The sequence below is a fragment of the Brachycentrus maculatus genome, unplaced genomic scaffold (assembly GCF_059751285.1).
Source record: "Brachycentrus maculatus isolate JH-2025_06_01 unplaced genomic scaffold, ASM5975128v1 h1tg000007l, whole genome shotgun sequence".
NCBI lineage: Eukaryota > Metazoa > Arthropoda > Insecta > Trichoptera > Brachycentridae > Brachycentrus > Brachycentrus maculatus.
Window position 1 is genome coordinate 1,233,255 of NW_028280762.1, and position 22,666 is coordinate 1,255,920.

General features: G+C 31.5%; 1 protein-coding gene across 1 annotated transcript in view; it reads left to right on the forward strand.

Moving 5' to 3' along the window:
* The window catches only part of LOC148313611 (uncharacterized protein CG43867), a 481,259-nt gene that overhangs the window by 59,895 nt on the left and 398,698 nt on the right, over positions 1-22,666 (forward strand). The window contains exon 3 of the mRNA XM_088260074.1: positions 16,177-16,247. The gene's annotated coding sequence lies outside the window, so the exon portion shown is untranslated. The remainder of the gene's footprint in view (positions 1-16,176; positions 16,248-22,666) is intronic.

A 22,666-nucleotide genomic window follows, 5' to 3' on the forward strand; every position in this document is an offset into this window, starting at 1 on the left:
TGTTTAATAGGTTTTATTTTTATTAATGCAACTTTTTTTGTTAATGTAATGTAATGTTTATTATTGTTAATGTAACTTTTGTTTATTATATTTTTTTTTAAATGTAAAGCTCTACAACTCCCGAACAAATAAAAATAATAAATAATAAAAATATTAAATAACTAATTTTTTTTTTTTATATTATCCACTGACACTTCGTGATGGAATTGCATTTTTATTAAAATTTTTATGTAAATGTAAAAATCTTATTATTTTAATGTAAAAATCTTACACAAATGTAGTAAAGGTAAAAAATTAGATAGGCTCGAAATTTTGGAAATAAATAGATTAAAAAATTGTCATAATAAAGACATATTAAATGATCAAGTAACACACATTCATTCTCCCTTACTTTACCCATTAGAAAAGAAACAATAGATGCCTTAATGTCTTGTCGATAAGAAATGACTGCCGGGAAATTTACATTTCAGAGAACTTCGGACTCCCCCCGGACAACCACAGCTTAGTGGAAGGAGCCGTCAACCAGCATTTCCTGATACCTCGTTACATAATTTAAATTCATTTACAAAAAATACAAATCTATTTTAACTTTATATAAAATCGTGCTTTCAATACAAAAAACCTTTATAAAAAAATATTTAAAATATCATACAATACTTAAATTCACTAAAATTAAATTAATTTCTCATAAAATTATATCAAATCATGGTTATCAACTCCTGCCTTCTTTTATATATAACATACAAATTTGTAAAGCCTCTCACCAGTCTGATGATGTCGGTAACGACGAAACCCGGTCGCTGGTCAAATAAAAAAGTGGAAAAGCTAAAAATATTGGTTTTAATCTAATAATAAATTAAATAACTATGTTATTTTTCCACACGCATTTTATTTGACTAGCAACCAGGTTGCTGGTCAAATAAAATCCATCTGGGAAAAATAACATAGTTGTTATTACATAGTATAACATAACATAGTTGTTATTTTATTCTATTTGTATTATTTTTAATTCCTTGGGAAATACATATCTCATAATAGAGCTGTATGAGGCTTCGCGCATTTCTTCCTTAAATAATATCTTCACAATAACGACCGTATTGTGTTAAATAATGACGTTTTATCTTTTGGCAACAGGAAATCTGGAATTACGTCCGGACAATTAAACCGCAAATTGAATACACGTTCGGATAACATTTGCGATACAATGCCTCCAGGACGAGGGTCAAACTTACTAGGATCAAAGTTTATGGAGGAAAACGTTATCTAATATTCCTTACTTTAGTCCATTCCCCGTTCCCTTATTTCCCAATTTCCCAAATAATAATGTACAATATTGCCTTCAAGATAATCTAGAGTGACCCTTCTTCGAATTATCTGTCTGATGTTGTTAATGTTATATATTAATAATAATATAGTACACTAATTCATAAATTGAAGAATTCAATTTACGACATTGATTTTAAAATGTGTTAATATTAAGTTGATTTAATATCCACTTTTATCCTGAACATATATTTTATTTTAAATTATAAATTAAACACTCGTTTTTTTACCACTGAATATTATATTTTAATGATTAGTTTTAGAAGCTACAGATGCCTACATCTTCATAACATTTAGTTTATATTTAAACTTGTAGATCGAAGCATCTGTAGCTGTCAAAAGTAATCGTTAAAATATTATACTCAAGTGGTAAAAAAACAAGTGTTTTATTTAAAATTCAATTATGTCTTACCACAAAGTGTATGCAGAAACAATAAATGACATACGAGTACTTATATTTATTTTTCCAATATTTTGAGTGCCTACAAATCCTTGTTCACAAATCTTGTTTTCGTTTCAATTATCCATCCATGAAGCTCTTGTATATTATACTTTTTTTTAAAATGAATTAGAAGCAGGTTGTTCAACATAATTGCATAATAATCAAAGTTCCTTTAACCAAAAGAGGTATGTTTTTTTAAAGATTTTTTTTTGTGTATTTCTGTGTGTTTTTTTTTAAAACAATCTTATGGTTCTATGTACGTTTCCATAAAGTATATTACAAGTAATTTGTGTGGGTGTGGTTTCTTGTGATTCCGTAAGGCATATATGAATATTGTTTCATCGTTTAGTTGTTTTACTGTCATAAGTCGTAATTTGTTTAATATTTTTTCTACTGCAGTCCGTCTCAGAACTTTAAGTATTGTATTCATTAATGATTTTAAGGCATCAATAATACTATTTAATCATACTTTTCTCGTACCACCCCAATACATTATCCCTGACATTGGTTCCATAAACCAAGCTAGGACACAAAATGCCGAACCCTCTTCTAGTGGAACGGAAGGTTTGCTGACGACAGTCAACAGTCCGCCTTCTCCTGAGAAGTTTCACGGGGTTTTCTCCCAGCGTTGTGCAAATGCCAAGAAGTTCCTGATTGGCCCACACTAGATTATCCCTCCTGTTCCCAACATAGATTAAAAGCAATCCTTTTTTTTGTTAGAGGAAGTTAGAGCAAACAAAAATCCACTAAAAGATCTATAAACCTTGTACATAATAAGCAAAGTAAAAAAAACTAGTTTACAACGTTTTGAGTGTGTCAAAATACTTGTTCATAAAATCCGGATTATCTCCAATTGCAGGAGTCTCATCAAAGATGAAGAAGAATATGGAAGTCTGGGCATCTCACCAATAGATGTCTCTAGTGAAGTTCTAGTGATTCAAAAACAAGCTTTCTAAATTGGTTCATATACATAGATCTTCCGAGAATTTAAGTAGTGTGGTTGTCAATAATAGGAGGAATTAGTGAATGTTACACGTATGTAAAGTGATCACTTAAACCAGCCTATGACGGTCGTCAGCCCCTTAAATTCCCAGACTTCCATGTTCTTCTTCATCTTTGATGAGATGTCAAAAAATAATACAAAAAAAACAATTATCCCGTATTGTGTATTAGACCGATAAAAAACGTGTTTTTACTTGTTCCTTTGTACGGAGCATGTTCATACGCATGTAACTGTCCCAAAATTCTCATATCTTTCCAAGTGCAGCTTTATGTGTGTGCTTTGTCTATCAGTTGTTACACACAAACACGATTTCCAAGTGACATAAACTCGTGTTTGCCAAACACTTTCGAAGCTCACTTCAGATCGCAAGTATTATCCGAGTTTTGAAATTTTCCTTCTGATTTTCCTAAACAAATATCCCGATCCCTCCTATCGCGCACAAACAATATTCACCCCTATTTTTCTAACGCGAGAATCGCAAAACTATACCCATAGAAATACACAAAGATGTAATACAATATTTGTATCCATACATGTCGAGATAATAATTCCTAAAACGATTTCTTATTTTTCTTAATTTTAGGATTTAAAAATAACATAGATTTAAATGGATAATTCAAATATCTATTATACATCTTTTTGATGCACATTCGTCCAATTTATCGCATTTTACAGTATTCAATATACTTTAATCCTTCTATTGCCAACTCCATGCTTTACTTCCATACATTGGTGTTGGTACCAGGACTCCATTTTCCACTTGAATTATAACTCACTTAACCGTGCGTAAAACAGCTTAATCATCAAAAATATTGTTTGATTTGCTGAAAAACGTTATCGATGATTATTCCTAAATATAATAAAATATCTTTATATTATATAATAACTGGGTTTCGTCGTTACCGACATCATCAAACTGATATCCCGGTCACCGTTCAAATGAAATAAACGTTGAAAAAAATATATGGTTGTTATTTTATTATATAAAATTCAATTCCACTAAGAAATTGCACTACAAAACTTAAATCTAATAAATCCTCTATAAAATCTCAGACGAATAGCAGATATCTATATACAAATATATATATATATATATATATATATATATATATATATATATATATATATATATATATATATATGTGTATAAATATATATATATATATATATATATATATATATATATATCATATTTTAATTTTTTACAACAGTTCATTTAATTATTTCCTTTCTTAATTCGACCTCCACTTCCCCATCAATTATATTTTGATTGTTTACGCGTAAATTGATATCGTGCTTTATCTTCGATCTTTCTTCCCGGTTGAACCCTTCGTTTTAGGGATCCGTGCCCTTTAGCCACTGACTCAATCCTTTAGTAGTAGTTAAACACAACACGTCCGCGAAATTGCTTAAGGTCGGCATAACTCATGTCTGTTTGACGTATTGCATTATATAAACCTGTAAACTGAGTAGACTCGTATCAAAATTGCATTCTTTAAATCCTTAGTTCATCTTTTATTTAAGTACTGTATAAGTACGGACTAAATTATAAAATGCCTTTATTTTCATTAAATTATTGTATAAAGTTAAAAGAGGCAAAACATATTTAGTGTGAAAAGAATACAACATAATATGTTGTATTATAAGAATTAGTCTGGACTTTCACATGGCTTGCGTTTTAATATATCGCTCACTCCTTTTAAACAACGTCATATTAAAAGATACTTGATTTTTCAGGAGGTCGTTTTTAAAGTTTAAAAATTGAATGAAATGTATTGAAAATAAACCTCAAGCCACTTATCAAACTTTTAGCTGTGCAGCAGGTAAAATATTAAGTATAGGGTCCGCCATCTAAAGTTTTTTTTTTCAACTAGTGCTTATTTCGTGAATGGTAACACTTAGCTCATGTCTGATTTGACAGATAATTAGTTTTATCCTTCCGCTGAGCGAATATGGTTGTGTATACGCTTGAACAACGCTGGGAAATATTGCGACATTACTTTGAAAATCATGGTAATGTTGCAGAATGTGTGCGAAAATTGCGTACGGTTTTTGGAAGAAGAGAAGCACCGTCAGCTCCGTATGTTCGTTATCTTGTGAAAAAAGTGAAAGAAACTGGCATCCTCATCGATAAACCAAAGCGTGAAAAGCCAAAAACAGTGCGTACACCCGAGAATATCGATGTTGTGGCAGAAAGTGTGCGTGAAGCGCCATCAACATCAATTCACCGTCGTTCTCAACAATTGAACATTTCGGAGACATCATTGAGACGAATTTTGCATAAAGACCTTGGTATGACGCCATACAAAGTCCAATTGGTTCAGGAGTTGAAGCCAACTGACCATCCAATGCGTTTTCGCTTCGCTGAGTGGGCCTGCGATCGACTTACAGAAGATGCCGATTTTGCCAAAAAAATCATCTTTTCGGATGAAGCTCATTTTGATCTTGGCGGGTATGTAAACAAGCAAAATTGTCGTATTTGGGGCACAGAAAACCCGCACGCATACATTGAAAAGCCGGTACACCCAAAACGAGTCACTGTTTGGTGCGGATTTTGGTCCAGAGGCATAATTGGGCCATTTTTCTTTGAAAATGAGCAAGGAGTGGCCGTTACAGTCAATGGCGATCGTTATCGGGCCATGTTGAACGGATTTTTGTTCACAAAAATTGAAGAGGAGGATATTGGCAACATTTGGTTTCAACAGGACGGCGCTACGTGCCACACAGCCGAAGCTACACTCGATAGCACTTATAGCATTTTCAAAAAAAAAAAGTTATTTGGCGGACCCTTTATTTAAAAAAAAATTAAACTATACCTTTTCTTCAAAATGCAAAAACAACACTTTCTGCCCTGTAGCGAGTAAATATTAAGTTAAAAATATGCCACCTTTGCTGGGATATAGTACATTTTTTGGGCATTCCGGAAAAACAACTGCACAACTGAAAATTAACGATTTTTGACGTTCTTGAAAGCAGTGAGCGATATGGTATGACGGGCCAAAAAAACCGGTTCGTCTATAAAGTATGGATGAAATATGCTTGTGAATGTTGCACATTGCTCGTATCACTTAAACCTGCATATGATAAGTTGTTAGCCTTGTTCATACCCGGACTTCCATATTCTTCTTCGTCTACGTTGAGATGTTAAAAACGTAAAATCAACACAATTTCTTCTTTCAGTATAAATTTTTGTTTGTAATATTTCTCCATTCATATCAGCGTATGTTTTATTCCTGACGGTGTATGGGGCAGTTATTCATTTCATTTCCACCCCTCTTGTTCCATAATACAAGTTGTGATCTCACGTTTCTCAAATAACATATACATATTCAGGACATGTCCGAAGGTTTTCCATACAATTTATTCCACCTCCGAGATATGATGTTCTATTAAGGTCCCACTCCGAGCGACTGAAGGCACCTACTTGCGAGAGGGTAGAGCATTGTTTCCCTTTCCTTTGCGGTCCAGCACCGCTATGGCCTTGAATATATATATATATATATATATATATATATATATATATATATATATATATATATATATATATATATATATATATATATATATATATATATATATATATATATATATATATATATATATATATATATATATATATATATATATATATATATATATATATATATATATATATATATATATATATATATATATATATATATATATATATATATATATATATATATATATATATATATATATATATATATATGTATATATATGTATATATAAATACATATATGTATATATAATAGCTCCTAAGTTGAGAAACTCGGATATGTGAACAAAAATTTGCACCCAAGAATGTTGTGAAAGATAGTACTGCGAATAAAATTATTGGTTAAATTAAATGAAATAAATACGACATTTAAATGAGGGTCTCTTTTAAATAAAAAAAATCTTGCTGAACTCAACCACAGATGCTGCCGAGAGCTCACGTGTTATGGGATATATGAAAGAACTAACTAATTAATATCACACTGCTTCACCGTAGGAGTAGGCAAAGAGACTAGAACGCCATACCGATCTTTCTTTGCAAGCAATATTCGCATCTTCCACATTCATGCATCTCCTCGTCCATACCCGCCGATTTAGACATTGAATGTAAGTCCCTTTTCAATCACAAGAGCTTGTCTTTTTTGTAGAGACACATTTCAAATTACGTGTATTAAATTAGGCACCTACAGATTTTCAAATTCATTTTTGACGAAAGCAACATGTGCGGAAATATTTATCATAAACCTTAAAATGGATACTTTGTGAATTTTTCAAAACGTTTCCCCACAATTGACGTCACGCATGGCCCGTTGGAACAGGTCCGCGTTCATCTCCTGAATATCCTCCGATGCATTCTGCGTTTTGGCACCATTTGGCGCGGCTAAACGACCTTTTTTAGGTCCATTATGCAAATTTTTACAATACAGTTTTGACAAGAGCTATTCATCTAGTTTCCCGCGCGAATGCATTCGACTGCCTTTCCATTGATATTTATGGCCGCGTTTGAGGCAATAAAGTTACAAAACGACATTTATGCCCCAAAAACGGCCATCAAAAGGAAGGCCGTCCCTAAAAGGGCATCAATAATTACCAATTACCCGGTACATTTAGGGAAATTTTATGGTTAAGTGCCTGTAACTTTTATAGTTGCGTCAAAGACGTATTAGCTTTGGTCGACATACCTGGATATGTATATTTTTACATGTGCTTACTTTAATTTAAAAAAAACAGCTTAGATTACGCTTTAAATGTGTACTCGCAAACATTCAATTCAGTGTGCGACCATCTGCGTGAAGAGCTACACGTGTGTCTGCGATTTTTTTTTGGTTTAAAATATAAAATTCTTTGGAATTTGATTTATTACATACTTATTTTTACCATTTTTAACCCCTTACCTTTCAATAACTCTTCTTTTCAACCATACATTTTACCATGATTGTCATACAATTTTTTTTCAGGATATGTATTTTGGACTTTGTTTTTAAATGTTGATTTTTTTAATTCCACATCTTTGAAAATCATATATTTATTTCAAAGAAAAACTTATTTTTATTTTTTCAATATATAAACCTTGTTTTAAGCAAAAAAAATAATTACGTTAAATGTTACATGGCTTTAAAGAAAATAATATTGCAGGCCATCGAACATCTCGCCATTAAGAAAAATGTCGTCAATCAGCTGAGTCAATCTTAATGTATGAACTTTATCATATGTAAATATATATGTATTTATATATATGTATATACATATATATATATATATATATATATATATATATATATATATATATATATATATATATATATATATATATATATATATATATATATATATATATATATATATATATATATATATATATATATTTTTTTTTATATATATATATATATATATATATATATATATATATATATATATATATATATATATATATATATATATATATATATATATATATATATTTATATATGTATATATATATATATGTATATATATATATATATATATATATATATATATATATATATATATATATATATATATATATATATATATATTATATATATATATATATATATATATATATATATATATATATATATATATATATATATATATATATATATATAAATATATATATATATATATATATATATATATATATATATATAAATATATATATATATATATATATATATATATATATTATATATATATATATATATATATATATATATATATATATATATATATATATATATATATATATATATATATATATATATATATATATATATATATATATATATATATATATATATATATATATATATATATATATTTATATATATATATATATATACATATATTGTTTATATGTATTGAAATAGTTAAATGTTTTGTTTCCTTCCGGTACTCGCAGATTTTCCATCTCGGGGATTTGTGAAAAATGGAATAGATTTCCACTTTATCCGAGATTTTAGCCCCGCGCTCAGTCGGATGAGAAACCGTGTTCGATTCCCGGTTATCCATCGTGAAGCGTTTACATATTTAATGGGGTTATTCCTACCATCATTGCCTGCCTGTTCCGTACCCATTGTTTCATGTTTCCATCCCCCGCGCGGAACTTCCACAAAGCTCGGCGGAAGGAAATGGAATCCACCATTCTGGGGATAAGAGTACGTTGACAATATTTTTTCGGTGTTCGCAAACCTTTGCGGGCTGCTTTTATTTATATTTATTTACATGGCAGTTGTTAAAATGATTTTTTTCCGAGGAATACATCCGGCACAGTTCTTCCTTCCCATAATTGACTTTAATTTTAAGTAAACTAAATTACTTAAAATGCATTTTTTTTTGGAAATTTAAAGCTTCGTTAACGTTGTGGTAGCTAAACGCGTTTAAACTGTGAAATTTTGTATTAATTGTTATTATTATTTTCTATTATTTTTTTGTTTGTATTTAAAAAATAATACTTGACACTGGCAGAAACATCCTTTCACTGGGTGACTGCCAAATAAATAATTAAAAAAAAACTTTGTGGTATGGTACTATTGTATAACACTTTCCTTATCATTCATCGTTCACTTTGTGTAATACCACTTTAAAAAAACACTTATTCGTGATAGCCGGTTTCGGAATAATCATTTCATCATCAGGGCATTAAAATGAAATTGTTACGGTCTGACATTTATACAAAAAAAAATGAAAGAGAGAAAGACAATTGAAAGACAAATGAATCCCAATGGGAATACTTTTAAAAGTCTTCTTGAAGTTGCAACGAAACCCGGTTGCTGGTCAAATAAAATTAATGTGAAAAAAACTACATACAAAATTGATTTTTTTTTATTCTATGAGTTTTATTTCATTACATCAGCAGATGTTTTCTTGTTGTGTGTAAAGAAATAAAACTCAATAAGTTGTATTATACGAGTGTTATATTTTTTTTAATTAAAAAAAATATCAACTAAAAATATTTGTAGGAAAAGTCGAGTAGAGCAACTTGAGTATGTACGTTGTAGTTTCAAGTCGCGAATACGTAGCCCTGTGGTCGCTACGCCCTCAGATGTCACCATATATCGTCGCGAGTATGGCCATATATCTTCTCCCATAAATATATCGCCTCCTTATTCACGCGACAGTATCAATGCTTGTCTTTACGTATCGGGGGCAATTTCTCGAAACATTTCCAGCCCTTTTTTATATTATTTATAGGAAATACACCCGGGATACACGAAACATTCCCTTCCGCCCGTCTCGCGGCCTAGGAAGATGATCGCAGCGGATGGAACTGCATATCGATGTTTTATATGCGCGTATTTTATGGAATCGATTATAGAAAGTTTCGGATGGCGTGCAGCGAGGGTTTTTTCGGAGCCTTTAAACTGGGTTGAATTTAAGGCTTTACTCGTATCTATTATGTTTTATATTATTACAAAAAGCTAGCTAGAAACGCTGAGAAATACCTTTCAATTATTTTTTTTGACATCTCATCAAAGATGAAGAAGTATATGGAAGTCTGGGCATTTACGGGTCTGATGACCGTCATAGGCTGGTTTAAGTGATCACTTTACACACGTGTAACATTCACCGATTCTACCCATGATTAACAACCACACTACTCAAATTCATGAACCAATTCTGAAACATTGCTCCTGAATCACTAGAACTTCACTAGAGACATGTATATTGGTGAGATGAAAAGAATCTTCATCATCTTTGATGAGATGTCAAAAAAGTTACATGAAAAATACTTCTATGATTGGAGATAATCCAGATTTGTGAACAAGTATTTGGACATACTCAAAATGTTGTAAACCTTTCAAAATATTTAAAAACATCCATATTATGATTGACACTGACTAGTTTTATTCCAATCAGCTAGTTAACGATATTAGTATAAGTTATTATGTAGGAATAAGCTTAATATATATATGTACTTCACAAATTGTTCAACTCATAACGTACTTAACGTTGTTGAATATACAAGTATATCCAGGGGCGTGCATTCCATAAAGGCAGAAAGCAGTGCCTATCCTAATTTACCCGCCTGATATATAAAAACACAACCAGTACCTACCCTACCTTACTAAGTAGTACCTAGCTCACCTTACTACCCACGTCTTTGGACTACCTTACTAAGTAGTACCTAGCTCACCTTACTACCCACGTCAATAAACCTTGTACATAATAGCAAGGTAAATAATGAATGCAATTCCCATCGAAAAAACTACCTACCTATAATGCCTATCCTAATTAATTATCTGTGCACGCCAGTGAGTATGTATGTAAATCTATATTTGAGATGGTAGTCACCAAAACGTTACATTTCAATTATAAATGATTTTGAGTAATCAGGAATTCTACCTTATAAAATTGTTACGTTTTGGTGCGATTTAATGATTTTATATTGGTTCAACACGGGATTGGTCACGTTTTATCGTAAATTTAATTAAGATTTCGATAGAATACAGTATTCAGAACAGATTTGCATTTAAAGGATTTTTGCGCAATATTGGAAATGTAACTTTTTTCGTGAGGATTTTCACGTGTTATATCTTTGTTGAGATGTCAATATTTTTACGGTAGTTATTTGTATCCTTGCAAATATCCTCGCCAATACGTGGCATTCGGTCAGGCAGCCGATTGCGCAAGGCTCTCTCTCGGGTAAGGAAGGCTAAACTAGCCGAGTACGGCTGTGGACATCGCGCCGTATCGATCTACGGGGCGTATATCACGGTGTATTGTTTGCCGGGGGGGTGGGAGAAGCCTGCTACGTGAACTTTAAACCGTAACAGGGGTAGAAAATTAAAACTTTTACTTGTTTTCCGAATTTCGTTTCCCACTTTGTTAATGTTATCGTGATAAACATGGTCATGTTTTATCGAGTTATTTAGTTTTGATATAATTTGTGCGGTTACCTACCTATTTTACAACCTTTTTTGGTTGTATCCAAATCCCTGTTCACAAATCTGGGTTTCTCCACTCGGGAGCTGTTTTTACACTATTACACCTCAATATCGATGAAGGGTTATATGGAAGTCAGGGTATTTACAGGACTTGTGACCTGTCATGAGCTGGTTATGTGATAACACAGTTTTTGGGTCTGTTCAAGTCCTTGTTCACAAATCTGGTTTTCTCCACATAGGAGTTATTTTTACATTTTTATATCTCAACATATATGAAGGATTGTATAGTAACCTGGGTATTTACAGAGCTTATAACCTGTCATAGGCGCCTTAAATTATCACTTTACATAGTTTTTGGTGTGTCCTCACAAATCTTAGTTTCTACGCTCCAACAGAAGTTATTTTCACATCTCAACTTAAATCAAGAAGAATATGAAAGTCTGGGTATTTACAGGGCTTACGACCTGTCATAAGGTGGTACTTATCACAATAATCTGGTAAAATTTTGAGCTGCATACAAAAATGCAAATCATTTTTTCAGGCGTTTCCCAGTTTGTGAAATATTCTGGTTAGGATCTTGCATACGTCTTAATGAAAAGGGCTCTGTTTAATAAAAACTTGAACGTGAGTTCACTAGAGCTATCTATGGTGAACATAAAGCGATATTAGATTGTTGATGTATATGGGAGTTAAAAAAATGAGTAGTCTGGTTGTCAATCATGGGTAGAATTGTGAATATTGTACGTGTATTCAATGATCAATTAAAGCAGCTTTTGACAGGTCTAAAGCCCTGTAAATGCCCAGACTTCCATTTCGTTATTCACCTTGTTGAGATATCGATATGAAAATAATAATATTTCGTATTATTTTTTGACATCTCATCAAAGATGAAGAAGAATATGGAAGTCTGGGCATTTACGGGGCTTACGACCGTCATAGGCTGGTTTAAGTGATCACTTTACACACGTGTAACATTCACCAATTCTACCCATTATTGACAACCACACTACTCAAATTCTTGGAAGTTCTATATATATGAACCAATTTAGAAACCTTGTTCATGAATCACTAGAACTTCACTAGAGACATCTATTGGTGAGATGTAAAGAAGCTTTTTACTAAGCAGAAACTCTTATATTAGTATGTGAGATCCGAATCCTGGATTATAATCACACACATGAGAAACGCCAGAAAATACCATTTTCATTTTTATTATTAAGCTTATAATTTGACCAGATAATTTATTTACAACATTTTGAGTGTGTCCAAATACTTGTTCAAAAAATCTGGATTATCTCCAATTACAGGAGTTATTTTCATATTATTTTTTATAATCCAGGATTCGGATCTCACATACTAATATAAGAGTTTCTGCTTAATAAAAAGCTTCTTTACATCTCACCAATAGATGTCTCTAGTGAAGTTCTAGTGATTCATGAACAAGGTTTCTAAATTGGTTCATATATATAGAACTTCCAAGAATTTGAGTAGTGTGGTTGTCAATAATGGGTAGAATTGGTGAATGTTACACGTGTGTAAAGTGATCACTTAAACCAGCCTATGACGGTCGTAAGCCCCGTAAATGCCCAGACTTCCATATTCTTCTTCATCTTTGATGAGATGTCAAAAAATAATATGAAAATAACTCCTGTAATTGGAGATAATCCAGATTTTGTGAACAAGTATTTGGACACACTCAAAATGTTGTAAATAATATTTCGTATGAAATTTTCAAGTGAAAGTGTCGTTGTAAATTGATATCATGAATATTTTTACACCTGTTATTTTCACAAAAAGATCTTTCGGAACTTGATCATTGATTTTTCAAACTTTTCGAGTTCAGCTTTCAACTAATCACCGTTCCAATTATACTTAATGAAACCTTTTCTAGGGTTTTTGGATTTCCGCTTCACTCTGTGATCAAATTAGTTCCGGTTTGAGTCACTTTCCATTCAAGTCGTAATTTTTCATCCATATTAAATCAATGTGGATGTTAAAAGAAGCAGAGGAAGACCGAAGAAAACTTGGCGTGATATAAAGAAAGAATGTGAGGCTGAGATATCGGTCACTCCTTTCAACAACGTCATATATCAAAAATGTCAACTTTCAGTTGTGCATGTTTTCGGAATGCCTAGAAAATGTACTATATCTCAGCAAAAACGGCATATTTTTAACATAATATTTACCCGCTACAGGGGTTACAAAGTTGTTTTATGACACGTGTTTCGATACATTACGCATCATTTTCACCGTTTGCATTCCGAAAATGACTCGGAATGCATCGAAACACGTGTTACAACAGCTCTTAAGAAATAGTGGTATACTTATACTAAGTAAAACTTTTATTAAAAATGGAAATATTTCACCACGAAGTGACTACCGATTCAATTAATGAAAAATATATAGGTAACTTATAAATCCTGTATTGGTTTTTTGTTTCTGTCAAAAATTATGACGTGGATCTTTCCCACTTTGAAGACTGCAGTGACAAGACGCCCATAAAATATGATTAGAAATCTGTCATATTTATTTTTTATTATATTAATTAATTGTTTTTGTATACATTCAATGTGTATAAAACCACATTTAAAAATGCAATTAACTAATTTCTTACAACATTTTGAGTGTGTCCAATTATATATATATATATATATTTATATATATATATATATATATATATATATATATATATATATATATATATATATATATATATATATATATATATATATATATATATATATATATATAAATATATATACATATATATATATATATATATATATATATATATATATATATATATATATATATATATATATATATATATATATATATATATATATATATATATGTATATATATATATTTATATACATATATATATATATATATATATATATATATATATATATATATATATATATATGTATATGTATATATATATATTTATATATATATATATATATATATATATATATATATATATATTTATATATATATATATATATATATATATGTATATATATATATATATATATATATATATATATATATATATATATATATATATATATATATATATAATATATATATATATATATATATATATATATATATATATATATATATATATATATATATATATATATATATATATATATATATATATAAATATATATATATATATATATATAAATATATATAAATATATATATATATATATAAATATATATATATATATATATATATATATATATATATATATATATATATATATATATATATATATATATATATATATATATATATATATATATATATATATATATATATATATATATATATATATATATATATATATATATATATATATATATATATTTATATATATATATATATATATATTTATATATATATATATATATATATATATATATATATATATATATATATATATATATATATATATATATATATATATATTTATATATATATATATATATATATATATATATATATATATATAAATATATATATATAAATATATATATATATATATATATATATATATATACATATATATATATATATATATATATATATATATATATATATATATATATATATATATATATATATATATATATAAAGAATCCAGGATTTGGACCTCACATACTAATATAAGAGTTTCTGCTCAATAAAAAGCTTCTTTACATCTCACCAGTAGATGCCTCTAGTGAAGTTCTAGTGATCCAAGAACAATGGTTCATATTTATAAGACTTCCTAGAATTTTAGTAGTGTGGTTGTCAATAATGGGTAGAATTGGTGAATGTTATCACTTAAACCAGCCTATGACGGTCGTCAGCCCCGTAAATGCCCAGACTTCATTCTTTTTCATCTTTGATGAGATGTCAAAAAATAACAACTAATGTATTTCTTACCCTTCCAAAAAAGTTATATTTTAACAAAAAGTGATGTTTTACAACATTCTGATTAAGGAGACCTCCTCAAGTTCAGAATGAAGGTTACATTTTGCTGAACTTCTAAAAAATCCGATAGATGGGATCGGTGCGCCAAACTTGCGAAACCAAATTAGTTACAAAGTTTGAAATGTTTTTCGTTTACAAATAACTGGTACAAATTAAATTTTGCGTCGCAAGCCCGGTCACGCCTGGAGATTTTCACGCTTGTAAAACAACACCGGGGAAGTCCCTAATTTGGTTTTTTCCTCCTTCCTTACGCGATACCAGAATGAGATTCGAAAACTGTTTTTTTTCGTGCTTACTAAACTTTCTCACATAAATTAATTCGCTACTTCATTGCGAATTCCTTTGTAGCTCTCGGAAATCTACATTTATTTTCTTACTAGCTTTTGATGGTTTTACCCTTTTTTTGTGAGTGAACATAGAGTAACACTGTCCTTATAATTCATCCTTCACATTGTAAAATCTTCTTCTTTTTCCATGTTCGCTTCCTAGGTGGAGCATATGGCCAACACGAGACATCTTCAAGTCACTCTGTCACGCGCCATTTCCTGGATTCCTCCCAGGTCAGTCCGGCATCTCGAAATACTTTGAAATACTACTTTATCACTACCAGTTTCGAAATAACCATTCCATCATCAGGTCAACTGTAGACCAAAGTAAAACTGTACTGTAGACTTACGTCTACAGTTAACCTGACGGTGGAATGAATATTCCGAAGTCGCTAGTCGTAAAGTAGTGTATTTAAGTGGTATTTCCATAGAATGCTTGTGCACTACACAGAATTTTACCGTCTGGCAGTCCGTTTTATTTTGGAAATAAAAGCGACTAGGAAAGCTTAGCGTGATACGAATTTACGCGCACCGTGATCACGCACCGATCAAGCGCACCAATCCGAAGAAAGACGGCCAAAAGCAAAAGCCAATCACCCGTTTTATCGTGCTAACTGGACTGCCGGACAGTAAAATTCCGTGTAGTGCACAAGCGCCCATAGGCTAAGTGATCACTTGACAAACGTGTAACAAAATGTTGTGAGGTACTAGTAAAAGGAATTTGGGTATGTTGATGACACAGTGGTGACAACAACACGGCCAAGTATTTTTTAGTAAGACGAAACAAAAATCCACTTAATCATCTATAAACCTCATACATAATAAGCAAGGATAATAATAAATGCAACACCAATAACATAGCCCCAATTGTGGACATTCTTATTATTTATTTTTTGGATGTTTTTCCCAGATACTTCGTGGTACATTTTTTAAACTTTATAAAATAAAATAAAAACTTTGTATTAACCACTTTTTATTGGTGCACTTTTTCCAACCGGTTTCGACAAGAACCTTGTCATCTTCAGGGTTTATGTACTAATTCTAAAACATTGTAATACCCATAGTTAGGTTATAGTTAACTACCCTTCCCTTACACAAAAGCCTTAAGATGACAAGGTTCTTGTCGATACCGTTTGGTTAAAGTGTACCAATAAAAAGTGGTTAAAACAAAGTTGTTTTATTTTATAAAGTTTATAAAGTGTGCCACAAAGTATCTGCGAATAACATATAAGAAATAAATAATAAAAACTGTCGACTGGGGCGGGGCTATGTTAAAAGTGGTCAAAATAAAGATGTTTTATTTTATAAGGCTTATTATTTAGTTTTATATTTTTAAAATATAGTTTACCAAGCCTTCGCTTGACAAAAAACATTTTTACAACAGTAAATAAAGGATAGAAGAGAGTTACACACAACATTTAGTAGGTTAAAATATGTTTCTGGTTAAATTCATGCATGACATGAAAACCGCGCCCGATAAATAAATTCCGTTTTATTGGGCACTCATTTCGTGAGGTTTTTGTTTGATCCCTTTTACATGGACGTCTCTCAGGAAAATATGTATTTTGTATTGCGGTGTCAACGCCGGTAATTTGGTTGGAATGTTCGCGCCGCGGCCCGAAATGGCGGGAACACGCCGGGATGGGGAACAAATACGCGGGAAATCAAATTCCGAGCAAATAAACAATAAGGATTTGGGTTACCGGTGTAGAGGTCGCCCTCCCGCCTCTTCGAGCTGGGGAGTCGGTTTTTTTAGGGTGGGGTTAGATGTTTCTTCGTGGGAAATTTTCCTATTTGCTCCGTGTATCGTTCTTGCTACTTCTCTTATAAGGTAAATACAACAAGTGTTGTTATGAGGACTTAAGAGAAAATTAATTGTACGACGTTGTACCTACTTATTGCTTCAGGAATAAAATTAAATTACTTTAGTAATAAATATTTCTTGATAATTTAGGTTTTTACCGCCATTTTCGTAAAAACAAGGTACTTTAAGAGCGCTACACGTACAGAGGATATGACAATTATAATGCTAGACAAAAAATATGAACATAAAAATATATTTAAAAAATATATTTACACTTGTTTTTTTTTTACCAAATGAGAAATTCCTCAAAACTTACTAACTAACCATCATCCTGCTTCCCCGCAGGGGTAGGCAGAGATTATAGAACGCCACACCGATCTGTCTCCGCAAACAATCTTTGCCTCTTTCGCATGAATGCATCTCCTCATACATACCCGTCGTTTTTTCCGACATAACATACCGTTACCTTACTATCACGTTGCTCCTCCGTGGGGTAGGCAGAGAGAATAGAACGCCACATCGATCTGTATCTGTAAACAATCTTCGCCTCTCCTACAACATGCATCTCCTATACATACCCGCCGATTATTCCGACTCCTGACCTGACCACTTTCAAGTATTTTAAGCACTTGATTATGCCAAGTTTTCCTTGGTCTTCCTCGGCTTCCATTACCAACCACAATCAGCTCATAAATTTGTTTACTATTCTTCTAGCCAAAAGCACAAACCACTACACTATGAAGGTGAAACCTTTATATGAATAACATTTTTCATATTCGTGGAAAAAAATACCAAGATACTAATAAAACAATCCCATAGACTCATAGACGAACTATTGCATTCTGTAAATAATGTATGTTTTTTCATCTTTGAACAGTTGCCACGATGTAACTAGATGAATAATAAAGTTTTTTTTAATTATTTATCAGAGGTAACATTTAGAAAAAAAAAAACATTTAAATTTATTATACTTTTTATTCCTTACGATCTTTTTTTTATAATTTAGGTACCTTTTCTTATTGGTATTAGCTCGCAATGTGACAATTCAACTTTATTCGTTCTCTAATCGAACATTCCAGCTTGTAGGCAGCGTTTCTACGTGCGAAAAAAGCAAAAAACAAAAGCCAAATATGTACGACAACCTCCCTTAAAATAAGCTGCCCGTGACCTATATACTTTACCCTTCGATTTTCCAAAAACGGGGTCCATTTTTACCCATAAAAAGGGCTTTGGACTCCGTTGGCTCGCTGATTGAAAAACACGAGTTCCGCTGTGAAAGAAATGAATTCGGGTTTTCAGCGCAACGGTCACAGTAAATTGACAGGTGATTGTACCCTTGCGAAATTATTTGAATTGTGCGACGATTCCATCGATACCATAAAGCGTCAAAGTGCCTACTGAAAAATGTCCCGACTCTATTCAAACTGGATATATAAATGGCCAATAAAACTTGAATACCTCGTTCGTGTTTTGCTCCTTAATTTATTTAAATTCATCGTGGTCGTTGGATCCTTGTAACTGCCTCGTGATTTAATGAACAACATTTTTGTTGTTTGCTTTTTGGACACGATCCATCTTTTAATATTTCAAATAATATTCAAAAATGTATTTGTTCAAGACAGAACCTTTTGTAGGTTTGTGGATTTGAAATAGATTATATCGTATCATTCGGCCATGTCATCCATCATTGCACTACTAATGGTAGACAGATAAGTAATCAAATAACTTCATAAACTAGGCTTTTTCGGCATCTCAACATACATATGTGAGGAAGAATATGAAATTCTGGGTATTGAATTTTTTTTTACCGTGTCTTACTTGCTCGAAATATGACAATTTAACTGTATCCGGTATTATTATTTATTTATTTAGCAGCTGTCATAAGCTGGTAAGGTGATCACTTTACGCAAGTGTAACATTCACTAATCAACCCGTAATTAACAACCACCCTACTCAAATTTTCGTAACTCCTAGATATATTCGTACGATCAATCTTATGACACAGCACATATGACTTCACAACAGCCATCAATGTTGGAGAATCTTATCATCAATTGAGAAAGCGGAGACCTCCTTATCTGGATGTATGCAAAATCCTAAAACCGGATTATTTTCACATACTGGGAAATTGAAAACATATTTTTTTTATGCAGCTAAAAATTGAAAATCTTGTTTTTAGGCGTTTCTATATACGATGTAGCCATATTTCGAGTAGACTAACCGGTTCATAGTGCTGATCTAGAGGGTCAATGATTCAGCTCCGGATAGAAGTACTAGCCAAATATAACAACTATATTTGCAAAGACAGAGTGGTATGGCGTTCTTTTCTCTCTGCCTACCCTTGCAGAAATGGCGTGATGGTTAGTTAACTAGATTTTATTTGCCTCCTGAAAGCGTTGTTTTATAACGGTTTCATGGAGCTATTCTGTTTCAGGATCAGAATTATATATAACAAGTATGAAAATATAACCTCTAAGCACACTTCCACACCTAACAATTCTTTGTCGAAGCTTCAGATTGAGGTTATCGTTACAATATATATTTCTCGTTTTATTGAACAGCAGCCCTTAATCTTACATTGCTGGCGATTCTCGAAATAAGTCGACCCTTGCACATTCATTTATATCCCCAGTCGAATGATCCGCCATTTACTTTTGTAAGTCGTTAAAGGACTCTATTGCTCTCCATTCTCCGCTCCCGCTTCTCGCAGTAAGAAATCCAAGCCGTAAAGTTCTCCATAAAGATGAATTAGCATCGGCAGGTGCAATCTACTACCGCTCCGGGAGACCAGCTGTCTTATTCTGAACGCCGATTATTCGATTCCGGTTTTAACTACTTCCGTTTTTTATTGCGGAAACCTACATATCAATGACTTGAAAGAAGCATGATTGACTGTTTGCTCAACATTCTGAGACTGCATATTCTTATTTAATATTTGGACCAAAAACTTTATTTTTATTGTAAGCATACCCAATTTTTTATGGTATTAAAATAGGATGGATGTATGCTTATATGACTTTAAAATTATCTGCTCTAGAATGATATCTTCGTTTCTTCTCATATGTTATGTATTTCTCCTCCGCTTCCTATGTTTTCTTTTCGTTTTGTTTCCTTCCTGATTAATCTGCCAAGTCTTTCAAAATAAAAATAAAAACTGCTGTTGAAATAATTAATTTTCATGGATTTTTTGCTGTATAGCTCTTTTGACTCGTAATTATTTTATCATCCCTTGATTGGCGTATTTTAATTCATGTGCGTTTAAGTTAAAGTTGTAAAATAATCAGAATTATTCGCGTAGCAATATTACCTCTGCACATTCGAATTGCGGCATTCCAAAATGTGGTTCCTGTCTAAAATATATCAAATATTCGCACGTATCGTTTACATATCTATATTTCCATATTTCGTTTCGATTCCCACTTTATCGCGCATCAATCATACATGGGCGTGCCTGTATTTGAATATTGAAGCCATCACCTATCGGCGGCTCTCATTGCTTATGCTAATGCTGTATCATCCGCCAGCGTAATCTTTATATGTAGAGTGCACCCGGCCGCATGAATAATTAATTTCCTGGAAAACGGATTAGGCAAGTTTTGCTGCCAGTAAATGGACCAGCTCGCGTCCCTTATCCGCAGAACGTATCAACCTATTCACGGTTCAGCTTCTTATAGAGTAACTAGAGGTGTTCCGCAGGGGTCTCAATTAAATCCCTATTAGTTACGTACATTCCCCTCAATTATAGGTTCGTTTGACATTTAATAGTGTTAATGACACTGAGTATACCACACACATTCCTTAAATGTATTAGTGCCTTTGACAGTTTTGATTGGTTGATTCTGGTTATGAGCGGTGATGGTTTAGTGATAATTGTTATTTTTCTCAGAATCACAGTCATTTTGGCAATGTTTTTTTTTGAGGTAGGAGTAGCATTTATTTTTGCGTTGCTTATTATGTATAAGGTTTATAGATCATTAAGTGAATTTTTGTTTATTCTAGGTAAAACGTGCTTATTTTAATCTGTGTTGGAAACAGGAAGGATAAACTAGTGTGAGTTAATCAGGAACTTCTCAGCCTTGCTACGAGGAAACTACGGTAAACTCCTCAGGATGAGCCGGACCATTGACTGTTGTCAACAGACCGTTCCGCTAGAAGAGAGATCGGCATTTTGTGTCCTAGTTTTGTTAATGGCACTAATGTCCTTAACTATTTTTATCATATCGCTCACTCCTTTCAACAACGTCATATATTAAAAAAAACTTGATTTTTCAGGAGATCGTTTTTAAAGTTTAAAAATATAATGAATTGTATTATAAATAAATATCAATCCACTTACTGAACTTTTTATTGTGCAACAGATCTTTTTCTGTAAAACCTGAATGTTTTTTCTCCATTTGAAAAACATTTAAAATAAAAAATAAAAAATTCAACAATACGTTTTCTTCAAAATACAAAAACAACACTTTCTGCCCTGTAGCGGGTAAATATTAAGTTCAAAATATGTCGATTTTGCTGGGATATAGTACATTTTCTGGGCATTCCAAAAACATGCACAGCTGAAAATTGACGACTTTTGATATATGACGTTGTAGAAAGGAGTGAGTGATATGTGAAACCACCTCTCGCGAGAGTTTCTTATGAACTAACACGGAAATGATCTCAGCTAATTCCTCACTCAGCCTCCTGCAACGCACTTTCAAACCACCAACAAAAACAATATTCTATATATATGTTATAAAATTTTTAGTAGTAGTTTAATCCATTTCGAAAAATATATACAAAAGTACAACAATAAAACTGTTTGTTATTCCGTTTACAGATGTGTGAATTGCATTAAGGAAAACGATCT